The sequence below is a fragment of the Lepidochelys kempii genome, chromosome 17 (assembly GCF_965140285.1).
Source record: "Lepidochelys kempii isolate rLepKem1 chromosome 17, rLepKem1.hap1, whole genome shotgun sequence".
NCBI classification, from domain to species: Eukaryota; Metazoa; Chordata; order Testudines; family Cheloniidae; genus Lepidochelys; species Lepidochelys kempii.
This window is the reverse complement of record NC_136396.1, coordinates 4,515,641-4,532,193: the sequence shown is the minus strand read 5'-3', so window position 1 is coordinate 4,532,193 and position 16,553 is coordinate 4,515,641. Positions and strand designations below refer to the sequence as shown.

The following is a 16,553-nucleotide window of genomic DNA, read 5'->3' as shown; positions in this document are numbered from 1 at the left end:
TGATGCCATAGCGTCTGTCAAAAGAACTTCTAGTGCCCCTGTCCTCTACCAGTATGACCACGCCAGGGGCTCCTGCTGTTCAGTTACAATAAGATTGTACGCAGATCACAATGTGCCACCACCACAACAGGAAGAGAAGGTCTCCACTTCATTGCACTTCTGTAGGCCTCTTTGCAGCTAAGCAACCTTGTGCCTCTTCAGCCGAAAGCACAAAGGGACTGAACAGCAGAAAAAGCTTTGGCGGACACAAAGTCAGACCTGCTATACTGAGCTGCCTGTGGTCAGGTCTCTCCAGCAAAGCAGCTGTTGCATAAGCACTAATATTAAGTATATAGATTCACACATATCAATATTTACCTGCCCTGGTGGCGACATTTCCTAGCATTAAAACTGTACTTGCTGGGCAGAGATAACCTGGCTATTTAAATGTATGAACGATGGGCAAATACTCATCTGCCATTTGTTAATACCAAACAAGTCACATCACCAACAAAAAGTACAGCAAACCCAAGAAAACACATGTTCCAGTCTCCATAAATAGCGCACTTACCCCGACACGCTGCTGTTCAGTTGGCTGAGCCTACGCTCCCTTTCTGCTGCTGATACACACAGCTTGCTGTTTCCATGCAAGGCGCAGATGCGCCACAAGCAGCATGGCCTTGGCCCTTTTCCACAGAAAAGCACACAGCTTGAGCAAACAGATCACTCCCCTGCACTAAGCTCACCAGTGCAGCACTGGCTGAGTATTTCATGCACTTCACAGCACTCCCACCTCGAGGCACAGGAATACCAGCCACGCGACAGAACAGTTATTTTGTTCCAAACTCTCCTTGAGCTTTGCGAACCTAAATAATAAGGACTCAAGTCAACCAGTGGATTCTCTCCTCCTTGCCAGAGCTGAGCTGGGACTCGTTACCCAACAGTACAAGTGTAGGAACAACAAGGGATGAAAAGAATGGATTTTTGCTGGTGCCGGAGGAAGGTGGTGTTTAGGAAAAGCTCAGTGAGTGGGACAGCAGGGTGAAGGCTATACCAACACAGCATAACACTCATCAGCTGCGTCTGATCCCACGGCACACCCAGCACTGGGAGAAGTACTGCAACAATTATTCAGCTGCAAGATTGGACCTCAGGAAGTCGAGCCAGGAAGGGAAGACAGAGAGAAATGCTGTGCGATTTTATTCATTACATTACACTAATCAAAAAGATGACCCAGTTAAAAAAAAAATAGGTGATATTTACTAGATGAAATCCTGGTATCTGAGATGATAGGACAAAGATGAGCGCTCTAATCTTAAAGTTCATATCACTGGGCACTTTCCCTGCATGGTCACTTATCCTGATTGTTTTGTAACACTTGCATTTCTTTTACAGCTCCTAATGACCCTAGAGGGCCTGGTGAGCAGGGCCTTGTATACTTTTTATACTTGGCCTGCTCACGCAAAGGGGGCGGTCAAACCTTCTACACCTAGAATCCCTGGAGTGGGCAAGCAAACAAACCTGCAATTTTAAATCAGGGTTACAGAACCCCTGGCTTTGAAGAGTGGAGATGTTTTCCAAGATTAGGACACATCTTTAAAGGGGACCAACTTCACCCCGGTGTAATTCCACTGATTTCACGGAACACTGATATGCAGTGACCAACTCTTGAGCCCATAAGAGCATAATGCCCTCCAGACCTGGGATTCAGTCCTTCCTGGTGGGACAGAGAAGCCTGCTCTGCTGGCAGTTGTATTTTCCATAGGGTGGAGAGGCCCATAAGCCCCTTATCTTTGGAGCTTTAGCTCCTTTGGTATTGATGATGACAGGTTGGAATAAAGCAGTATTCAATCAAGGCTTACATACACCGAGAGGTATCGTGTGCATGCTTTGTCTCCCTTAGGCACACACTTTAAACAGCTTTCCTGACACACCACATGTACTCCCTACATTTCTACATACCTGAAAGATAACACAGCCCAGACATCCAATTCCCACTGGTGTAAGTCTGATCAGTTCAAGGTGCTACAGAAATATGCAAATATTTTTAGGCTAATACTGAGGGCTCCAGACTGACCCCAACATGCAAGATACATGGATTCGGCTCCCATAGCCCCAACGTACTGCAAAGCAACCCAAGCCAGGCAGAAGTCTAGAACAGTCAAGACTGATTTGCATCTACATTTACCAGAAAATAACCCCAATGTCACTTCAGCACGTCACGGCTGGAATCAGTCTGAGAACCAGCTGTTTTGCGACAGTCCCATGGTGATGTTATGAAGGGCATCACATGCCCTTGTCGGCAGATGCTGCAGCAGATGTTTATTGGCTGATGTTATTTTGTATGCATGCTCTGGTCCAAAACAATGCTATTGAGCCTGGGACAAAACCATTACCTTATTCTATTCAGATCAAGGGTATCAGACCCAGGGCTGATCCATCTGCCCACAGCTGCAGGAGGGGCCCTGAACAAACGGGTGCCCACGTAGCCAAAAGGTGGTAACTAAAGCCAAGAAGCTCTCTCAGACAAGCCAGAGAACTCCCCAGGAATTGCTTTGTTGTAGACCACTGGCTCCAAATCTAATCATTCCGGTCCAAATTCAGCAAAACACTTAGAGCACATGCTTAAGTCCCACTGAAGTCACCTGCTTCCGTGCTTTGCTGAATGCTTTGCTCAATCAGGGCCTGCATGCCAGCTTTGAACCAGGGCTATGCTGGTGCAAATCTGGAGATGGTAGATTAACACCAGCATAACAGAGATCAGACTTAGTCCCTGAACTCCCAGCAACGACAGCTGGATGCTCTTCCATTTGCTCGCAGTATCCTGATATGCTACACTTACATGAAACACATGAAAAAAAAATATCAGAGCCAGCAGCATCATGAGTAGCGTGATGAGTGAGAGGAGGCTTCATTAATATAGCATTCAACACACTAGACTCTAAAGCTTGGATTTGGCTCATTCAGGGAACTTACAGCCCCTTAGCTGGATCATAAATCAGATGCTGCGTATGCACTGGGTCAGTGACGCAACTTATCTCTGTCAAATGCTCCCTGCATGGTGAAAGGGAGCAGAAAGTAAGGAAATGCGCCAACTCCTCCTCCCCTGCTACATTCTTATAACTATCTGATCTGCTGCCCTAGAGATCATCCAAACGCAGGCCAGCCAACTGCAGCGACTGAGTTTTCCAAATCCAGCATGAGTTTTCCGCAGCTGCCTAGGGGATTTAGACACAAGTGGGAATGGGGTGTCCAAATTCCCTAGACAGCTTTGAAAACCTCAGCCTGCCTCTTTATTCCCACATGTGAAACTGACGGTGCAATAAAATTTAAGAATTTGAAGTGAACATTGTATTGTGTAAAGTATAGTGGGATAAGAATTAGAAACTAAATCTGAGATTTATTATTCCACTTTGTGCTGGCCAATTGATTTCAGACAGGGATGCCTGAAGAAGTCAGTAATGGGATTACTCCTTAAGGGTTTGTCGTACATTCGGGGAAGTCTAAAAGCAACTTCACTCCCACCGTCAGGCCTTGTGCAGACCAAGTGAAGTAACAAGCATGCACATTGCAGCAAAGGGAGAAAACCACCTTAGCTGGTTCCTTCTAAAATCCAAACCAGTGTCACTTCCCTTTCTCAATTCACAGGAGTTCTGTGTAAATACACAGACCAGGGCAACTTGCATCACTGTTGCATTAACCTACTGAACTTGACACTGCTGCAGAAACTAGAGCTGCTGCTCCCTTGCTTCTAAAAGCTGGCCATGTCCTTTTGCAGCTCACATGACAATTGTTCTCAGCAGAAAAACATCCTGTTTTAGAGCCAGCTCTTGGGCTGTGACAGGTTTAAAGGCACAGCGCTGGAGTATGGTGGAGTTCACCCACATTTCCCCTATGACGGCTGCTGGGTCAACCAGGGAGGTGCAGATTGAGGATACGCGCAGCAGCCGCCTATTGGATCTCGCTTCCCAGGCCTTTTATACTCACACTCAGAATAACAGATCTAAGGGGGCAAGTTTTGTTAGACACAGGGGACCACCTTCACCCCGGTGTAATTCCACTGATTTCATGGAACACTGATATGCAGTGACCAACTCTTGAGCCCATAAGAGCATAATGCCCTTCAGACCTGGGATTCAGTCCTTCCTGGTGGGACAGAGAAGCCTGCTCTGCTGGCAGTTGTATTTTCCATAGGGTGGAGAGGCCCATAAGCCCCTTATCTTTGGAGCTTTAGCTCCTTTGGTATTGATGATGACAGGTTGGAATAAAGCAGCATTCGATCAAGGCTTTCATCAGGACAGATCTGAGCATGTTCTCTAGACACACCAGAGAAAATAAGGAATGTTCTCCCAGCATGACTGATCAAAACACATAGCATCACGCTCTTTTGCTTCTCATTACCCGGAATGCTTGTCTGGCTCCCCACAGTTCTCTGAACACTGCCTGCAGAGAGAGAAGGGGTGGGGGAAGGGAGTAGGGACATGGCTCAGGGGACTCACCAAGACCCAGGACTAGTCTTTAGATGGATTATTCTATACACTAGTTGAAGTGGATTCATTATTTCTGCTGGCTTTTAACTGGTACCGAGGATCTAGTCCTCCCACTGATTTCACCTGTAGTTGTGGGTGGCTCAACATCTCTCCCTCTGAGGAATCAGATCCACGAAGGACCTCACATGGTTTGACACAGCTATTTCCAGCAGCGAAGCAAGGGAGCACAGAGAGAACTTAGTCTGGTATCTTGCACGTCCTCAGGTTTGTACGCTGCCATAGAGACAGGATTAGCTCTGGGAAGCCATGAGGTGTTGGGACACTACTCAGACCTAAGTATCTCAGCACAAAAGGGTGTACAACAGAGCCTGCTCATCAGGAACACGGTCAGGTAAGATCACACTGAGAGCCAGGAGAGAACTCATGCATTGCGTAAATGGGCCCTGCTCCTTACATGGCGAAACTTCATTCCGCCTATAGTACAATTTCACTTCCTTAAATCTGGTTCCTCTCTGTGAATCTCTTGGGAATGCACTATGTATGTACGATCCAAGCCCTTTTCCACCTACAGAGCCACCAGCGAGATGCTGCTCCTCGGTGAGCAGACATGGCCGGCGCAGCTGGCAACAGGATAAGATGCCTAGAGAACATGAATCAGGCTGGACCCAGGGTGCGCGTGCATGTGTGTAGGAGTGGGGAACAGCTCCAGATGAGTCACATGCATCAGTGAGCAACACCGCACAGTGCTAAAAATCTGTACTTCAGACGAACTCCCTGCAGAATACCCATCAGACGGCAAAGAGCCAAAGATTCTTTTCAATTAGCCAAGCCGCTCAAGGACAGCCCAAAGCAGAGAGATACAGGAGGCCACGTGAAGACAACACCCTGCTAAGGCAGTCACTCATGCGAGAGACTGCACAGAGCGCTTCAGTCAACCAAGTCTAGATTAGAAGAGACTTCTATGTAACTCTGCACATGCCTCTCCAAAGATGAGCCACAGAAGCCTCCATCAGAAACAGGGGAAGGGAGCGACCTTCGACAGAAAGGGATCCCCAGCAACACATAGACCCTTCCGATGACTGTCAAGGTGCAAACAAATCTCACTCACCATGGTGAGGTGCTGTGCAGGTGACATGCATCTCTGCAGGAGCAGGCAGAGCCTGGGGAAAGCCTGCGTATGACGAGACAAACCACAGGGCCACGCTGAGCAGCTAGATGTGACATGGCAGAAGGTAGGATCTCACTCAGGCAGGGAGGAAAAGGTTTTCGGTTTTGTAGGTAAACATAAAACATGCTGCTTGTCGGGAAGCGGGGAGCAACTAGAGAAAGGTGGCTAGGGGGAGGCTATTAAATGTCTCCTGGGCCCTCTCAATGTAAACCTATTAAGAGAAGTTACCTATGCAGAACCTCAATAGGAAACTAGCAGGAATATCACCTGTCTCCCACCCTGTGTCTGTCTTGTTAGTTTCAACCGTAAGCTCTGTGGGGCAGCGTCTGTGAAGAGAGTGGCCGCCTTTAGGGCGCAGACCAATCTCTGAACAATGGGAAGAAACCTGCACAGAGGGTAGATTATCCCCCTGTGACAAAACCGGAATTGCTCTCTAGTGTCATATGGATACGGTATGTTGATCGGGTTGCTGGGATGTTTACTGCATGAACATATTGGCTTAGTATTAGGGGGCTGTAAGCAAGAAGGAAAGCAATAGCTCAGAATAAGCCATGCCTTGGTAAACACTTCAGGGTTGTTAAGAGACCCTGCCCCAGCGATAAGCTCTGCAGATTCTAGCCCCTGGATCCAGCCAATTTACCAAATTGGTTTGGCTGTGCATGGCAAAAGCCCAAAAACTGACATTCAAAGGGATCCCCCTCTCAAGAGGGAAAGGAGATGTTTGTGGGGACACGGCTGACCCCCCAGGACCTGGTAGGACATCTGGAAAAGCCAGGCCTGGCCAAGGCTCTCATCAGGGGATGGTAAACCTTTGGGTAAGAGAGATTGGCAGGGGTTTAAAACCCTTTTTCTATGTTCCACCCCTGCTGTTGAAATAATCCATCCTTTGGTTTAAGGAGGCTGCCTGGTCGCTGTATCTTCTGATCACAGACTGCCAAAGAGAGCAATGCCAGGTGTTGCATCCAGGCAGACCTGCTGGGTAAGCACAACTGATAGACACCCAGGGCACTGAACCCAAGGCCTGGTGTAGGAGTAGCAAAATGGTGGCATTCTGCCCCAGAAGAGGTGAAGGCATGAGGCCTGACACCAGAGGGGGTGCATTCAAAGAGACCACAATGGATGGTGCAGTCAGCCCTGGAACCATGACACCCACACCTGCCTACCATGGGGTTCATATGCTTTTCCTCCGAGGCCACTGTGAAAGACAGGAGACCGAACCAAATTGGTTTTGGCTTGGATCCAGCCTGGCAAGGACTATGGGCCAGATCCACAAATGTATTTAGGTGCCTAACTCCCAATGGTTTCAGTGTGGAATTAGACACCTAAATACCTTTAAGGATGTGGGCCTATGCTACTAGAGAAAAAGCAGAATCACAAGGCTCAGGAAACAAAGGAGAAGAATGTTGTATTCAAGGGGTTTGGCTTGGAATCTTTCTTTGAGCTAATGATCCTCACTAACACTGCAGCATCTGTTAGAAGCAGGTCCTATCGCTAGTGGATAGGGCTAATGGGCACAAAGGACTCAGTGCGCAGACGCCCTCCACTCCGATCAGCTTGGCCAATGAACCTCTGGGCGTTAAGCATCAGTACACACTGGCCTGTTGCTTCCCCTCTACTCCAAGCAATTCGCCTGCAAAACGCAAAGAGGCTGGCCCAGAATACAAAGGGCAAATGGAAGCTCTACGACCGGGATTTCAGGCCACCGCTGCAGATAGATATTGTGACGGGATGTGGGGGGAGAGAATAGTTCTCTCTGTTCCTGGCAATGCTCGTAGAGAACGAAGCCATCTCTCAGTTTACAACTAATAGTGATCACGTTAAATGTCACAGGCCTCTAGCCTTCAAGAGGAATCAGCTTAATACTTCACTCCTCTGTCACGGCCTGTTTATTCTACAGAGAGAGATTTTTGCCCTCTTTATTCCTAAATGCAGGCAATTAGTCCAGGCAGTTCTAAAGCACTGCATATGTCCCCCATTCAGCATAACGCCGTGGCTTTGGAATCACTTACGTGGGTTAGGCACTTGGAGACAGCTCCTGAAATGTGTTCTGATGAACCAAGGTGTTACTTACCAATGAGAGCTGGGAATGCAGGGGGGATGTGTCACCACCTTCATACCTCATGGTGCGGGATGCAGCCATAGGCAATGTACAGTGATATAGCCTTGGACACCAGGCCCTTCACAGAAGGGCGAAGGCTGTGTCTTCACTGCAAAGAAAGGTGTGTTTTTACAAGGTGGCAGCTGGCTCAATGTAAACCCAACTGGAGACAAGACACTGTAGTTTTCAGTCTCTGGTCCAGGTCAGTCCCATACCGCTCTACATCTGAGATTGACCTCAATTAAGTACATGGAGGTCCAACCTACCTGGGCCTTCTTTCCACTAGGACTTTACATTGAGATAGCTACCTTAATGTAGAAACAGACCGTCCTTTGCAGTGAAGACATAGCCTGAGCTGGCCTTCAGGGGGAACTAATTCACATGTAGTTTGGCCAACACAGCATGAATCCTAGCAGGCCAATTCATATAGAAATGTCCTATATGGCCATACAAGCAAGCTGCAGGAGATCTCTGATGGGCTTTGATTTGCTAATCAGCTTAGCTAACCAGTCTCACACCTATATCAAATTCGTGAATTAGTTAGGCAATTCATAATTTATTTTTTTAAAAGACACAAGGGGCCAGCCTGAGCCAAGTTCTTGGTCTGCAGCATCTGTCCTGCTAATGCAATTAACAGGCCGCCTGCTCAGCAAGCTACCTATGGGGCATGCCCTGCTTCCCCCAGGACCACCAGCTCAGCTCATGTGCAGTTATACCCTGGTTTTCCTTTAGCTGCTACTCGCTCAGTGATGCTGTGTAATTAGTCTCTGAGGCCACACACCAGCACCCATTATCCCGAGGAAACCTTAGCAACAAGAACAAACATTCACTAAGTTGCTATAACAGAAAGTAAATGACTAGTAAAGAAAGAAAAGGTTAAACCACATCCTTGCCTCCTGTTCTCTCCCAGCACTGACAGCGTGTATTGCGGACCTGGGTCTCTCCCCTCCTGGCATCACAGCAGTATTTCCAAATTCAGGGCCTTTGCAACAATAGATTAATCCCAAATTCTTAAAATTGCAAGTGTGCCTAATGACAGTGCACTCCACCAAAGCTGATCTTTAAGGACGTGCTTAAATCCCAGGCCCCAAGGCGCATAAGTACCTGACTGAGCCAGGGTCTAATACAACAACTCACACCCCAGGATCTCACTTGAGACACACACACAATCTCAGCCCACCCCCCAAGGAAACAGGCAAGTGTCCATATTTTACAAATAAGCCAGCCTGGGGTTAAGCAGCTTGCAAGCAGTCGCACGACAAGCTGACAGGAGTTCGGAACAGCCCAACAACAGCAGGAAGTGCCCTCTTAGCTCGCAGGAGAGCCAGGGACATTCAAGCCAATCAAGCAGTCAGATTAGATGAAGTTCCATAATGTCAGAATGCACTATTGTGAGGGGCAGTGGGGCAGGTAGGATTGGCATAAACGGGCCTGTCTCTCTTCTGTTTGGCCATGCAGCTGGCCTCCATGACAGTAAGTACCTATCAACAATAGTCTCCAGTGCTAGTGCAAGCCGTTAGGACTGGACTGACCATCTCCCTAACATTATGCAGGTGCTTTTGGGTTAGGACACACTCACACTCCATTTTTCAATCAGCAGAGAACGAGAGCTGTGCAGCCAGACGCCGGACCAATGAACCTCCATGGAAGCCTCACCAAGTTTGAGTCAATCCCATTAGAAAACCACTGTCAAATTAAACTCCCCAAAGCCCCTCCCACAATGATGACTTGATTTAAGCAGCCCCAATTAAGGTTTTTCTTTTATTTACTTGCAAACCTTCCAGTTATAAGCTGAGCCCCTGTGCCCCCTCCCTGTACTCACAGGTGTGTGTACATGGTTATGAACCTTCATCAGACAACAAGTCACCCCACTCCTTGCATCCATACAGAACGACATGACCAGGATCTCTCTGAACATCAGCTGCAGCTATTCCAGCAGTGGGCTGATTTTTCATTATCGCTCCTCTGAGCCTCATAACAACTCTTCCATGCCTTGCCTGCTGTGAGACAATCATCCTATTAAAAGGGCATGCCCCACAGTCCCTCCCACATGCCAAACCCCACCTCCCACTACCTTACTTGGCAGGCAAAAGTTGGTTTACAGAACACAGCTAGCAGCTGTCTCCAGAGCGATCAAACCAGATAACCATTGTGTCCTCACATCTCCAGAGCAATCCCTCCTGCACGTCAGCAGGGCACACAACGTGCCACAGCTCAGCTGCTTCAATGTAACTCGCAGCTCTGTGCGATACTACTGCATCCTAGCACTGGCTGTCATTTAGGTTACACTTAGAATCAGATATGAGCACGCAGCCACCCTAACTTCTCACGTGTCACGCTGGTTCTGAGAAGTTTCAAATGTAGCTAGGAGGCTGCAGTGCTGGTGCCCTTTGGAAGTTACATGCTTGGAGTAACCCACACTGCCAAGATCTGTAAAACCTAATAACAAGAAGGCTTTACAGACCTCTACATCCATGCATGATTAACTCCATAAACCAAGCACTCACCTAATTAACTCTACAGGCCTGACTCAAAACCGCAGCACTTCCACAGGAAACAAGATCCTGGTCTTAACGGCAAAACAAGCTGAGGCAGCACGGGCCAGACAAATGTACACCAGACTGGGGGCCTGTGTTTATTTCTGCTTCTGCCACTGGACTGCCGGGCAACCTTGGTTAAGTTACTGCCTTGCTCTGTGCCTCTGTCTCCCCATCTGTAAAACAGAGATAATGATACTCACCTTCCTCTGCACATTGTTTTGAGATCTATGGATGGTAAGCACTAAATATGAAGAATAGTATATGATTGTTCTGGCTCCTCCATCCCTTGTATGGAAGCTGTGCAACATGAACAAGAATTATTTTATTTTATTTTAAATGCAGTTTTACAAATACTTCCACAAAGAAGGGGGGGGGGTTGGGAATCCAGAGTCAAAATGTACAGCTAGGGCTGGCTCAAAAATTTGCCAGCCACCATGGTCTGAACACCAAGAGCCAGTTTGTATAACTGGCCCCAACTGTACACTAAACACAGTAGAGATATTAAGTGAACCTGACACAGCATGATAAAAGCAGGCCTCTTTGCCATCACTCATCTCTGAGCTAGCAGCTTTGCAAAGAACTCCCAACCCCAGGCTGTGAAAACAAACCCACAGTGCCAGGAACCGTACTATGTCTCGGTTCCCTCATATCTGCTGCATTGGTAGAGGCAGTGCATTCATATAGGCAATACCCAAGTGGGTGGACAAGCATATCAGGCTGAAGATAAGTGGCATAGGAGGTGCACAGAGGAAATTCCGACAATCATCATCTTCTAGCTTACACGACACTTCATTTCTGATCAGAGATATTTTGCCACTAGGACATTCAAGAGGGTTTTAAATCAAAGGATCTGCGTTGTGCAGGGCACCACCTAAGAAATACACAGAGCCCATGGGTTTGAGGTCACAAGAGCTGAGCTTGACCTTTAGCTCTGAGTTGAGATGGGTCCAGACTGCAGAGATCAGATGCAAACTTCCCTAAACTTTGGACAAGTTTTGATCTGGGCGAGGAGAGGGGCGCATGTGGGTTGGTTTGCCCCACTGCAGTCACTGGTCAGCTATGACGTTTGGGTCTACAGCAAATACATGCAAAGTTCAGAGGATCTTTGAATCCAGGGGCTGAGTTGGGTCCAGCTCTAGTTCCAAGCTCAAAATGAACCCAAGAACATCAAACAAAACTGAGCTAAATGCACTGGGATTTGCCAGACCCAGGTGAGTTGGATGGAAAAAGGTTGGTACCACTCCACACTGAAGACTGGATTTGACAACCCAGCATCCTCTGTCCCAGCTGGAGGATAAAGGGCTCCAATGCAGCACCTGGGACACACCACATATCATGAGCGGGTTCAATTCTAGCATGTCCCTTTACCAGAGCTGCCACAGGGAGCCACCTGGATCACCCATTGCTAGGTGGGTGGGATTCTATTTTCATTATCAAATGATTTACTACTGGACTTCCACACACAGAGAAGTACCAAGAATTCCAAGGTATCTAGTCCCCTATTGATACCCAGATTATCTGAACATTAATGGAGACCTGGATTGTTCTTTAGTAATCTAACTGCTCAGAACCAAATGCATAAAATGGATTCAATCTGATGATGTGAGGCGCCACCTAACAGACACACAATTCATGCTACTCTCTGGCTACACAGCATTGGTGTTCGTTTTTCCACATGATCTCTGCAGCATCTGTTACCCTGGGGCTGATTCACACTTCAAAATAAAGAGTTTCACATGTCCAACCGGAAGCAGAAACGCCCCTGATGTCAAATGGAGCCCAGGGTCACTCTCTTTGAGAGTGTCAGGGGTTTCACTCTCTACAGCATGCCAACAGGGTCAAAGCCATTGATTGATATGCTCAGTATGAGGATGACTTTTCCAGGGCAAAATCACACACAAGGATCTCATCAGAGCCAAGGAGCAATGAGCTCCACTGGGAAAGCAGTAGACATGTCCGTACAGCTTTTCTGTTAGTACCAACAAGGTCATGCTGTAAAGAACATTCCATTAGCCAAACAGAAAGGTCCTTACAGGACACCCCTGGGGTTCAAGGAGAAGGAGAGTTGCTGCAATGTTCCACCCTACCCAGGACTTGTCCCTACTAAGCTCATCTCTCAGACCTTGGCCCTGCTTCACTGTGGTCAGGTGTATTCATGCTAAGTAAATCATTCACAAATGCATCACGCTCTGCTCTTCCCAGTCACATGTCCGGTGAACAGGCTTCTCTGGGGAAGGCTCAGGAGATGCCAATTAGCCTATAAACTTCCAGTTAGATACCTGTCCCTGTTTTGATACGTTAATGAATCCAAGGGGCCCTTGGGTTGTGGGAGGTCAGCAGAACCCACTGACCAGGCTGCAGACTAGCTTCGAGTTTCTGAGAAAGAGTTGGACCAGTGCAGGAGTGTGCAAAATAGGCAGGCCTTGTCCAGAAATCTGCTGGCTGGGAGCGCTCGCAGGGTCTTTATTTCACCTGGAGCCTTGTCTAAACCAGGAAGAGCATGTCCATTACTGACAGCAGGCCCGCATGAACCAGCACCTAGTAGTTTAACTTCAAGCCCAGCCAAGGATGAACCATCTCCAGCACCTTTCAGAACCCTAGGGTTTGTAATTAGACCTCACAACACCACTTGGCTGTTAGGTCTTTGATGAGACATGGGCAATTTGGGGAATGAATTACTGATTTGGATTATTTCTACTCTACATGAGAACCTTGGGGCTCCCTTGGTGATCATTCAAAAATGCACTAAACCAACAGATCCATCAGTTACCCTGAGACTCTAGCAACAACATTTAATTCTCACACACTTAGCTACACATCACCCACCTCTTTATAGGCAAGAGCTTTGCAGCATGCGCTGATGGAGAAACGTGGGCTATCCTGGACTAAAGTCTGTGGTTGAGTGCAGTGCAAGCTATTGCTCCACACATTTAAAAGCTGCCCATCACCACAGTTTCTGGGAACTCTTAGCAAGGCTCCACTGGCTCTAAGGCTAAGGCTATCTCTGCACTTCACTGTAAACCTGGGTCTGTGGGACCCAGGCTTATGGACTCAGGGTATGTCTAGGCTGCAATAGAAGTCCCACAGCACAGTTGCGGCTGGCCTAGGTTAGCTGACTCAGTCTCGCGGGGCTCAGGCTGTGGGGCTATAAAATTGGAGAGTAGATGTTTGGGATCAGGCTGGAGCCCAGGCATTAAGACCCACCCCTCTCGCGGGGAGATTTTTATTGCAGTGCAGATGTACCCCCAGTGTTTCCAACCCCATGTTTGAGCATCCACACTGCATCATAAATCTGGGTTTACAATTGCTAGACCTGGGTCTCACAGCCATACTGCCCTATGCAGACCCTCTGACTTGGGTCTGTGGCTTGAGTTGCATCCACACTGCAAAATGACAGGGCTTGGACCTGAGTAACCACAAGACTCAGGCTCTGACCCAGGCCCCCACAGGGTCCTAGAACCTGGATACTTGCTGACCCAACTCAGACCGATTTGTGTGTGGACAGAAGTGGGCCTTAGACCCGAGTCAGAGTTCGGGCTTAGTGTGCAGTGCAGATGTGCCCTAAATGGCTCCTCCATGATACACACCCATCCATACAGTGTCAAAATGGCTCAGAATGACTGGGCACAAGAGCCCTGGGGAACATGCCACATTCACCAACATTCAGATTACCGGTGCCATTTTTGATCCCTTACTTATTATTTTTCATGCAGTTGTTTCAAATCCTCTCATTTGTGGTCAGTTAATTTAATTAAGCTAAGATCCATCTAAGCAGCCAGAAAACAAGCTCAACCTGATGCAATTCACCTTGCAGCATTACTGGAACATTTTCAGTAATGTTTTAATTAGTCACAGGTCTTGGTCACTTGAGCATCATGCTGTATACTGCAGCCCCCCTTAAGTAACCAGCAGGGAACACATCAGACTCCAAAACCAAGTAAGAGTCCTCTGAATTTTAGAAAGTCAGCATGCTCTGCTCCCATGCAAAGGGTGTCAGTTGAATGGGACCAGGAATGGAAACAAGTATCTCTCAAAGACACAAAAGGGTTGCATGAAATACTGCTGGGGGCAGAGGATGAATTCATACGGAAAGGGGTTGAAGCTTTATATAGCAAATATACAAACCCATTAATGGGGATCAGCCATTACACCTGGCCTACTTTAAATTAATTCTGAATAAGCTATGGAGGAAAATAGCTGTAGGACTGATGAAGTGATCACAGCCAAGTTGATCACAGGCTGATCTGCTTTTCGGGTCCTGTTTCTTCCTTTTGGAACTGAGGACTATTTGTTTCTTTAACACAAGGATCTGGAAATCTCACTACAGGCCAGTTCCACACTTGGTAATCATTACACCCAAGCTGCCAAGTTCACATACACACGGTAAAAGAGCTTTGCTAAGTAACCAATCTGCTTGGCTTTGGTGTGACTCGCAGTTTACAAGCCTAGAGCATGTGATGTGAATAGTAAAAGTCTAATTAATAAACATTTAAACTCCAGAAGTCCAAGGCAGAAGTCAAAAATGTGCATGCAGCTGCAGTTGCTATGACCGCGCATGCAGATGAGGTGTTCGCACACACTGAAACAAATAATTAGATTGTTTTTTGGGCCTGCAAATATCCAATTCGTGTTCAACCAGGATAGCTGTCAGTGCAAATTAACTACACACATTTTACATGGGATCTTAGCCTCTCAGGACAGATCCACAACTAGTGTAAATCATCACTGCTCCATTAAGGCTGCCGTTGCTCCAACGACAGCTGAGGGACCTGCCTGGCTGAGTTCTGGAAGTCAGGACCTTACAGCGTAATGTACATGCAGCGGGCTCTGCTTCTGCTCTAGGATTTCCCTGCTATGCTCTCACTGAAATGCTATATTATGAGCAGCCCTGAGGATGGAGAGAAGTGGACAGCCTAAGATAACTAGTGAGTTTTAAACATTCAAAGTCTGTAGCTAATATTGAAATTCCCAGCTTTGGCTAGAGCTTTTCATTCGACAATAGGTAACATGACCTTTCAAGCTCCAGTCGCCTGCTTTGGTGAACTACAGAGCCAAGAAACTCTACTTTTCATGTCAAGAGAAGCTGGCAGAAGAAGCCTGGATGATGCTGCTGATCAAGGACCCAATCCTGCAAGTCATGCTCCTGGGAGAAGATCTTGTTCACACAGGCAACTTCAACAAAGCCTCTCTAGTGGCTGCAGGCTCCGGGCCTGAGCCATATGAACACACACAAAACAACATATACAAGATCTATCAGAAGTTCCATTTTTCCTTCTTTCAGGGGTCGATCCTACGTCTCCAGTTCAGCAAAAAGACTTGAGCACGAGACCCACTGGAGTTAATGACGGGTTTAAAGTTAAGAACATGCTCAAGTGCTCTGCTGGATCAGGGCCAGAGTGCTCAGCTCCCTGCAGCACCAAGCTCTGCTGCACTGCTTTGGATTTTATTGTTGGTGACAGATCTTTGCTTCTCTACATTTTGAACAAATATGGGACAAAGAATAATAAATCACTCGGGAAAATCCGTGGAGCAACATGGAAGTCTGGAGCTGCTCACAACTTCTCCCTCTGCTACTGCATTTCCTACCACACGCTTCGCAGACCATCTCTGCTTGTTTTGCTCCATTACAAACTCTCACGCTCACATAGGAGGCATGGCCAAAGGATCAAAACCCACCAGGAAATGAGCTACTCCAGTGTGCAGCTCTATCCCACTGTCAGCAGGGCTTTGAAGGCGTCCGTGCTATTTCACTGTGCACAGCAGTATGCTTCCCATTAACACTAGTACTAGTAACAGGGCTACACTGTGTGGTTTTCTGTGTAGAAGAACATGCTCAGGTATTCAGGGGAGCCAACAGGAAACAACAAAGAGCAAAGCAGGGTGTTTGGATTTCTAACTAAGATCTTCTTTCTGCACACACAAGTAAAGAGTGGCCAACTCAGAATGAGAAGACCCACGGTGAGACTCACCATGCCCACCGAGATGGTCACACGGCTCCTTAGCTGCCAGCTCCCGCAGGCAGGGACAGTGTCCTCATCTGTCGGACGAGGCAGCTGTTGTGTACTCCCGGGCAACATGAGGTACATTCTAGACAACTTGCATTACTCAGCCCTTAAATAAATATGTGGCAGCAATCAGTGAACTGTACAGCTGGAGCTAAACAAAGGCCTGGATTTGCAGCTACGGTGGAGCTGGACTACAGATACTAATCAGGAGTCATTAAGGTCTTGTCTACATACAGCAGTCGTACCGCCTTAACTATACCAGGTTTCAGAGTA

At 47.5% G+C, this 16,553-nt stretch overlaps 1 protein-coding gene across 4 annotated transcripts in view; it reads right to left on the bottom strand.

Annotated features, from left to right (window-relative positions):
- Positions 1-16,349, bottom strand: part of RPH3AL (rabphilin 3A like (without C2 domains)) — a 122,765-nt gene extending 106,416 nt beyond the window's left edge. For 3 of the 4 annotated variants that reach the window (XM_078849263.1, XM_073316016.2, XM_078849264.1), the window contains exon 1: positions 16,245-16,349. The gene's annotated coding sequence lies outside the window, so the exon portion shown is untranslated. Of the gene's footprint in view, positions 1-550; positions 625-16,244 lie in introns of those variants that run through there. The other variant, XM_078849262.1, reaches the window with a different exon arrangement.
- Positions 16,350-16,553: the final 204 nt, after the last annotated feature.